General features: G+C 34.6%; 1 protein-coding gene across 4 annotated transcripts in view; it reads right to left on the bottom strand.

The window, feature by feature from the left end:
• LOC111685236 (RING finger protein 11) overlaps window positions 1-9903 on the bottom strand; it is a 91323-nt gene that overhangs the window by 57413 nt on the left and 24007 nt on the right. The window contains exon 1 of one of the 4 annotated variants that reach the window (XM_046956416.1): window positions 9614-9670. The exons of the other annotated variants lie outside the window; for them this stretch is intronic. The gene's annotated coding sequence lies outside the window, so the exon portion shown is untranslated. Of the gene's footprint in view, window positions 1-9613; window positions 9671-9903 lie in introns of those variants that run through there. 4 annotated transcript variants of the gene reach the window in all.

Raw genomic sequence — 9903 nt, 5'->3', positions numbered from 1 at the left:
CGAAAGGCAACTATTAATTCCGCGTTGTAGTGTTTTGAGTGCTGCTATCGATTCCTTGGCAAGGAAAGAAAGGCCAAAAATAAGTTTTAGTTGGTTATGTACCAACATACGAGGATTCTAATATGCTTCCTTTAAATCGTGCCAGGCTACTTCAAAACTTGCGTTAACAAGTGGATATTTAGAAACGATTTCTTTTGCTTCACGCTCGGTTTTTCTTATTAAATGGCAAAGCCGTTCTATATTGCTAAGCCGCGAGTTATTAACAAAAATTGCGGTAAATAAATCCCTAAAAGCGGGCCAAGAAACATAATCACCTCTGAATGAATCAATATCACAAGGAGGTAGTGCTAGATTATGATCTGTATTACCGGAGTTCGAATTTACCGTTGGAGATTCATTGCTTTTCAAAGCAGATTTGAATTCATCTATTTTTTCATGGATAGATCCTCCGCATTGGATATACGCTGTGTAGGTAGCTTTATATTTAGCCGCTGCCACATCAAATTCTTCGAACTCTAAAGAGTTAAGACATTCATTATACGTCGTCTTAACTTTACCCCAAAGTGTTTTTAACTCTTGACTCTGAATCTCCAAAGTAAAAACCGTACGAATTTCTTCGTCAAAAATACTAAACATAGCCTCGAATGCAATAAGAGCATCCGATGCTCTAATAAACGAGTTTAGTGGCGAAACCGACATTTTTTAATATTTGCAAAAAGTCGTTTAAAATAAATAAATTAATAATACCACTTGACTACAAAATGTATATAAGCAAATGTGGTAATAGTCAAACTGGCCGAACGTAGGGTGATAAAGGTAGAAGAAGAATCAACCGTTTATGTATTTTATTGTTTCATTTTACAGATCTAAATCTGTAAACAAATAAGGCACAAAAGAAAATGTAAAAACCACTGTTTTTTGTAATAAAATTTTAATAAAATTTACTTTTATATATTGTCCGTAGGATCAAAATAAATTAAAAAATTTTAAATATAAATTAGAGTTCGAATTAGTGAGATGTATCCACAAATTAAAAAAAATAAAACAAAAATTCACAAAAGAAATGTGTGTGTATGTTCGCGAAACAAATCAAACGAATTTTATCACTTGCTCACAATTGAATTATATTTACGTACCTTATTTCGTAGAAATAAATGATAAAGATATCTCCGGGGTACTGTATTAAGGAATGGAGTTGAGGGTGCCAAAGATCCGGTACTGATATAAAGATCCAAAAAATCCGATAAATGATCTAAGAAATCCGGTTCGAAGGACCAAATGTTCAGCTCGAACAAGTTTCCCAAGATTTTATAAAAAAAATAAAACAAATGAGTATTTCAAATTTATTAGAGATGAAGATCTCTTTTTTATTTAAACCAAAATATTACCTCGTAGAAGTAGATGGTTTTGTAAATGTAATTACACGTAGTGCTTGTGTCGTAGACAAATCAAAAGTGATTTATAATGTCAAACGAAACAAGCATAATTTTGGTGGCAAACAATATTTAAGCACCGTTAGCGGTTACTCGTTAGAATCTTCCAACAAAGTTGCAAAAAAAAGGGAAGCTTTATAGGATTCTAACGTTGTTATAAATAGTATTTTAAAAAGGTAGTTAAATCAATTTTAAATTAAACAATACAAAATATATTTGACGGCCTTAAAATTTGTCAAATATCAAAGAAATTAATCAATATTCGAATTCGCACAAAACGATACATTAGCTTCATACAAAATATACTAATTGGGTTTTTAATAAAAAACCCCACATTTTCAAATTATTTCCTCAAATGTCAAACAAAATTGCATAAAAAAATCAACAAAAATTTAATTCTTCACTGAAACCATTAAAAAATTATGGAAAATAAAGTAATAAATAATAACATAATACAAATTCCAAATGATATACTAAATACGCATAAAACGAGGTTTTAGAGTACTTTAAATAATAATTAAAAATTATATGTTATATTTACACATATTTACACAACTGTACAGTGCTGTCAAGTAAAGCAAAAACAGCACAATTGTTAAAGTAGGTTTATTGTTCGTTTGTGAATTTCACAATTTTATTAATGGTATTTAAGGCTGAAGTATTATTTAACTATTGTGTGCATTAAAAACATAAAAAAGGAATTTTTATGAATACAAGCGTAATTCATAAATACTTAAAACTTCTAGTTAAAAGTACTTAAAAACTATAGATCATAAGACAAGTCAATTTTAATACCATTTAGTCAATAGACTGGTTCATAGGCAGCCTATTGTCTCTCTATGAACTTGAGGATAGATAGTCTATAAGCTAGTGAAAAAACTAGCCTATAGATTATTGTCTAGTTTATAGGAAAGTCCATATTCTACTCTAATCAGTAGAAATGCGATCGGTAAAAAGTAAAAATATCGTAAAGTAACGAGAAATGTCGATTGTATTAACGAATTTATAATTTAAACTCTCTACCTCGAAGAAACGCCATATAGTGGAATCATTCTTTTTATAACTCAAAAATATTGATATCTGTTTAAATATTATCTACTATGATCAAAATAAACCCAAAATTTTGAACATACAGTGTTGTTGTAATGGGCAACATAATCATGAATGTTATGAGTAGTAACAACTAAAATTTACTGTAAGGAATGTTTTCGAGTTGTATACCGCTACGATGTCTTGAAAATTTAAAATATATTAGTGCTTATATCTACAATAATATATAATAGCCAACTTTGTCGGAAAATATCGATCCTAGTGGTACGAAAAGGGTGTTAAGATCTAGATAATTTAATTAGAAACAGAAGAACGACACCAAAAATATATTTTGGAATGTTTAAAAACAGATCCTTATAACAAAAATTATTATTTTTAGACACATCAAGGAATCTTTTGCATACAAAATATGTTATTAAATTTGGTTTCTTTTCATATTATACCTAAATTCGAATACTTATGAGAGACACTGTATATACACATTTTTGTATCGAATTTTTATCAAGATAGCAATGAAGACCTTATATAGGAGCTATGACTAATTGTGTGACCGCACAGTGTCAGATCTTGCAATTTTAGGGGGACTAAACTCTGAATTTTGAAATTATTAAATATAAAGCTATAAAAACGTCAATAGGCTATATCACTTTTAATACCCTACACCACTATAGTGGGGAGGGTATTATACGTTTGTGCTGATGTTTTTAACACACAAAAATATTGGTCCTACACCTTTAAGTATACCGATCGACTCAGAATCACATTTTAAGTCGATTAAGACATGTCCGGCTGTCCATGTAAGCCTTGTGCGCAAGGTACAGGCCACAATTTTCAAGATAATTTGATGAAACTTGGACCAAGCATGCTTTTTGGCACAAGGACGATGCCTATTGTTGAAATCGGTCCATTATTTCACCTAGCCCCCATACAACCGCACCACCCGATTTGGGCTTTTTATGCCATAATTACGTAATATATACTATTATCTCTATAAAAATTGGCACAAATAAGTTTTATATAAGTATAAATGACACTGCAGATTTTTGTTGTTGTTGTTGTTGTTGTAACAGCTTAAACTATACAATTTTAATCCGGGGGTTCTGTATTTAGGTCCAAGCCAAGAAATTGGGCTACTTCAATGGGGTTAGTCCATAAATCCATTGGGCTAAGTGAAGTAGGGTGGGCTGGACAGTTGAATATGTGGTGGGTATCATGGGGACCCTGTCCACAAGATGGGCATATATTGGGGACGGCACGGTCTATGCGGGACCAGTAGGCGTTGAGCCTGTTGCTCCATCCCGATCTCAGTTGTGCCAGAGCAACTCTTGTTTTTCCGCGGCAGGTTCTTCTCTATTTCTGCTATGGGCGGTGGGCGACCTCCAAGAACGACATTCATGCGGTACCTGAAACCGCGGTATTGATGGCGTCTCTCTATGAATGTCGTTCAAAGCTGCTGTATACGAAGTCCGATCTAAGGGATCCTGAACATAACTACGTATGCTCTCTTCGTATACACGAAGGTCCTTCCTGACATGCCTCGGGGGAGCATCCAACTGTGTGATGTTAAAGTTGGGATGACTCCTCCGGTGACATCCCAGGAGGAACTGTTTAGTCAGCATGACATTATGTTCCTTGACTGGGAGAACCTTCGTTTCCTCATGTATATGGTGTTCTGAGGTTATTTGCATGCAGCCCGTTACAGTCCTTAGGGCGGCATTTTGGCAGCTTTGAATATTTCTCCACTGGGTATCACTCAGCGATGGAGACCACACTGGAGCAGCATAATTGACCACTGACCGGCCAATAGTTTTATAGGTAGCCAACAAGGTTTCTTTGTCCATTTCAGGTTACGTCCAGTGAAGAAGTTGTGTATTTCTCCGAGATAACCATTCACTCGATCGCATAGCTCATCAACGTTTTGGCCCGTCGTCATAATGGTACAGTCGTCCGCATATGATATCACTTCCACACCTTGTGGAGGTGTGGGGAGTTTAGAGAGGTAGAAATTAAACAATAGGGGGGATAAGACACCGCCCTGTGGTACTCCCTGTTTAACTCTACGGGTTTTGGAACGTTTGTCTCTAAACTCAACGAACGACTGACGGCCACTCAGATAATTTACAATCCATCTCTTCAAGTTGTTGGGCATGGTGGACTGCAGGATGTCCTGGAAGAGTGTGGCATGGCTGACTGTATCGAAGGCTTTCGATAAATCTAGCGCCACTAGGATTGTCCTTTCACAAGGCCTCTGCTGGTTTAAGCCCTTGTGAGATCTGAGTGGTTATGGCGGTTAATGCTGAGGTGGTGCTGTGCATCTTACGGAATCCATGCTGGTGGCGAGCTGCTGTAAGATGGCAGGACAGCAGGGGGAGGAGGAGCGCCTCAAGAGTCTTCGCGACTGGTGACAGGAGGGAAATCGGCCTGTAGGATTGACCCTATGTCGCGTTCTTCCCTGGTTTCAGTATCGGGATGACTCTACCCTTTTTCCAGGCATAGGGTATTATCAGGCTGCTCATTGACAGGTTAAAAACCATTGTCAAGTACTCGACTCCCCGTTCACCAAGGTGTTTCAGCATCAGCATGGATATGCCGTCGGGGCCAATCGCCTTAGATGGTTTGGCTGCGTTGATGGCCACTGCCACTTCAGACGGGGTGAAAGGTTGTGGAATGTTCGAGACTGGAAGTTGTTGAAGTTTGCGAACAACGCTGGAAGATCATTGAAGATGCGATCAGTGAATTCTCCGAAGCCGGGCCAGTCTGCTTTCTTTTGGTTTATGTAGAGACGGCGTTCAGAGACGATAAAGTCATTGGGTCGATCCAGACAAATGATTATGGGTAAGTGGTCTGAGGCTAGAGAAACTACTGCTCTCCACGTTGCGTAGTTTATCAGACCAGAGCTCGCTATTGTGATGTCTGGAGAGCTGGCGCAGTTACCCATAATCCGTGTGGGGGCATCATCATTTATTGTGCAGAAGGTGGATTCATCAATTTGTTCCGCCAGTGACGCGCCTCTCTGGTCTTCCCCTAGACTAGAGTGCCAGAGCTGATGATGCGCGTTAAAGTCCCCAAGGACTAGACGCATATCGCCGTCTAATAATGTCCTAATGTCAGGACGGTAGCCTGATAGACAACTGGCTACTGGCGGAATGTAGACATTATAGAGCTCTAGGTCAGTTTCCCCCGATCTGACTGCAATACCTTCGACTTCAAGGTATTGGTCCCTAGCGTTGAGATCAAGGGAAAGAGCTCTATACTGCACTGTGTTATGAATTATAAATGCAATGCCCCCACCGTTGCTTCTGGTGCGGTCTTTTCGGAGAACGTTGTAACCGTTACAACTGTGCAGACTGGAATTACTCGTCAGTTTTGTCTCCTGGACAAAAGTCTCCGACCACTCCCGATGATGATTTAGTCCAGAGCAGTTTCTGAGGTGACACCAGCCCAAACAAGTGTTGCACCTTAATTGGGTGGACATATGGTGCAACCGGTTCTGGCAAACTGTACAGAACCATGGTCCGGGATTTAATTCGATTCCGGCACGGACCAATAGGATACGGAGCAGCAATGCCGGAAGATGTTGCTCCGTTGGTAAAAATGTGTAGTTGTTGCTGAGGTTGACAGCCCTTGGCCGAAAAATTTCGGGTCATTCCGGTACGTAGAACCGGCTGTCGGGGAATGGCAGATTTTTGTAATGATAGTCCCTTATTTGACACTTGCCCCCTTACAAAATAATTCTTAAACGTCAAAAATTGACTTGTAACAATTAATTTAATTTTTTATTCAAACGTGGAAATATTTGTGTTTTATCTCTCAAAACCCTTAAAAGTAAAGTACTTTTCCGACTGCCAACCTTTCAAGGTGTAAAAACGGGCAAAATAGGGCATTCCACATTCATTTGTAAAAAAATATATTTATAGAGCAGTGTTGCTCAAACACATACTACCATAAACTATCATAGTTTTATTTGTGTTGGTAAAACAGCAGAGAACAAAATTCAATTCAAATTAAAAGTATTCTAATAAAATTACTACAAACTATAAAGTATATGCTAACTGCCAAATATTTATTATGGATTTTGACAGCCAGCGTATATCAAAGTCTATATATAAAAAATTATCAACTGTTCTCTCATGTTCTCCTACATTAATTCGGCTTTCTCAAAAGTTTGTTCTTGTATTTCTTTGTCTATTTTAAAAACGCCGCGCACATACCTTGCTTAGACAAGTTCTGATCAGCAACTGATTTAATTTTGTTTTTCAAGTTAAGAGCAAACCAACTGATATTTATTATTATAAAATGAAGAAGAATTAAACCTATAGTATATGTGTATCAACTTAGAGTCAGCGTGCTATGTAATGGCAATATTGATCTTCTCTGTTATAGAGTCAAAATTCTAAATATGAGTGAAAAATTACTTAAAATAATATTAATTCAATATTATTTTTTTAGAAAGATTTAAAACACAAAGGTAAAAACCGGAAAATATTTGTATTTTTGGTACTATTTGCACCTCTTGTACGTATTCCAATTTCGCTAGTACATGTTACAAAAACACATCAATTTTAAAAACTCGATAGATCTACACTAGGGAGCATCAATGGCTATATATATTTTTCGTAACATGGCCCAGAAAGGGACAAAAGGGGAAAAACGGGTAAAAATTGGTACTTTTTGCCCATAAACAATAAATATATTTTTTATATGTAAAAAGTGTTGCTTTTGCTAATTTTTTGTGTTTTTATACCTTTCACCTTCGTGATAAGGGTATATATAACTTTGTCATTCCGGTTGTAATTTCTATAATATAATTTTTCGACCCTATAAAGTATATACAGTGTCTCTCATAAGTATTCGAATTTAGGTATTATATGGGAAGAAACCAAATTTAATAATATTTTTTGTGTGCAAAATAAATAAATACATTTGTTATATTATCTGGACAATCCTTAGGTTTCTTATCACACTTTTTAAAATATCAAAAATTTACATTTGAAATCTGTTTTTAGAGGACCCCAGATATCGGAGAAATCCGAATCTTCAATAATTCTGTTAGACATGCTTTCGAGAAGATCGCTATTTAAAATCAGCAAGATGGACCCGTAAATAACGGAGATATGAGCAAAAATCCGAGACAACCTCTAAAAATTTCATCAAACAATGTCATATTTTTTTCATGCTTTGTTAAATAAGCAACAACAACACTGTATATAGGAAAAATATGTACACGTGAGAGGAGATGTATTTGGTTTTATTCAGCTGTGTATTTTGTTTTGCATGTTTGGATGCTGTTGGCTTCATTGAGTTGTGTATTTTGTTTTTGTTTTCTTTTTGTGAATTTTGTTCGTATATTAGATGTGATTGGTTTTATTGCGTTGTTTATTTTTTTGGTTTTTCTGTGTTTTTCGTTATGTATGTTTAGATGTCTGTTGGTTTAATTGCCTCGCGTATTTTGTTTTTTATTTCGTTTAGCGTTGTTGTTCATTTTGTTTTGCTTTTGGTGTAATAATAATGTAGTCGGGAAAAAAATTTAAAATTTATAAAACTAATTGTTTTGTAATAGTGTAGGTGAAGGGTATTTAAGATTCGGAATAGCCGAATATAGCACTCTTACTTGATTTAAGCAAATTTGTTTTAATTTTCACTGATGTTATCTCGTACAATAAAATCAATGACTTTATGTAAGTTTTAAATGGCACAGCTGAACGCCTAGAAAACAACAAAAATGTACTAATGCCACTTTTGCGATTCATGTTGAACTTTTGAAAAAATGTGTATGGGGTATGCAAAAATATGCAAAAAATATTTTATAATCCCAATAGATTAAATATCATTTTATAATATGGTTACAAAAGAACCTCAGAATCAAGTGGTGTAAAAAATGTATTAAAATAGAAATACAAAATTTACCAGTGAATGTTACAAGACCGCGAGTGGTTGTAAAGCACTCTTACGAATCTTGAATAACACTAAATTTATTTTTAAAACTAAAAACTTAAGAACTATTTAACAAAATCTTAAAACTAACTTAGAATTAAGAAAAGACCTCACGCACTCTTTTTATGCATTCAATCTTATCAATTTCATATTCCCATTTAAGGGTGGGTTTTCAAGTGCGCTAGTGATAAGAATATGATCTATTTCTAATTATATCTCATAATGTCTATTCGTTACATAAGCAAGAGAATTAATGTGCATCTTAGTGCTACCATTCTTATCATTACTAAAGGTCATAAAAAACTAAACGATAAATATTTATTTGTAACTCAATGAACTAATCGAATAGTTTTTATGACCAAACACATGCAAAAAAATAAATATGTTTGATCAAGTGGTATTCTATGATTTTGAGTCCATGAAAAAATTTTTCACTTTTTAAATATACTTACAATTATTCAGATAACTTTATGCTTCAATGAAATATTTGCGTTTAAGTGATCTATTGATAGTCCGCTTTTTTATTGCCTATGCGCCCATTTATTAGTCCGTCTATTTTTGCCATTACTATTTATGCGTAAAGTGGCTCAGAAATATACTAATTTAATGTTTTCTTTATATGAAAGGTACTACGACCGTTATTGGTAAGCTGCCCACCATGTATTCGTACGGATAGTATAAATGATATGTAGTTCATACACAATTTGGGAACTCTATCAGTTTCCGAGACTGCGACTTTTAATACATATATTGTATTCATTCGTAACATTCAAATTTTTTGTTATTTAACTCTAGAATTTTATGTTGATGGAATTTGCTTTAATTTGAAAACATACACAATATATATGCAAATTTTTTAGTTATTTATTTACAAAATTTATAACCATAATTAATTACAATTTTTTGGTTTTTTGTAAATGAAATAAAATTACCTGTGATGGAAACGTAATTTTAATTATTAAATTTGTTGTCAACTTTATAATAAAGCCAGGATTACTTCCTACATATACCTGAACAGTATATAAATTCTGTTGATTTTGTTATTGAAATAAAACCAGGTGAGTGTTTGTAAGTTAAACAGAATTAACAAATTCGTTAAGTAAAAGCAATTTATACCCTACACCACTTTAGTGGGGAATGTATATTGGGTTTGTGCTGATGTTTGTAACATAGAAAAATATTCGTCTAATACCCACCTTAAAGTATACCAATCGGCTTAGAATCATTTTCTGAGTCGATTAAGCTATGTCCGTACGTCCGTCTGGCCGGCTGGCTGGCTGTCCATGTAAACCTTGTGCGCAAGGTACAGGCCGCAAAAATTCTTACTAATTTATTCGATTTTTTTATGTAACAAAATGCTGAAATATTTAAAAAATAATAATAATAATAATTAGTCTTAAACTTTTTTATTGATTTGTATTTATACCCATATTGTCCTGCTGTACCCATCCGAGTACAGCCGAAAAATCGAATTTACAAAATTTAA

The sequence above is a fragment of the Lucilia cuprina genome, chromosome X (assembly GCF_022045245.1).
Source record: "Lucilia cuprina isolate Lc7/37 chromosome X, ASM2204524v1, whole genome shotgun sequence".
NCBI lineage: Eukaryota > Metazoa > Arthropoda > Insecta > Diptera > Calliphoridae > Lucilia > Lucilia cuprina.
Note: the sequence above shows the minus strand (reverse complement) of the source record. Positions and strands in the feature narration are given on the sequence as shown.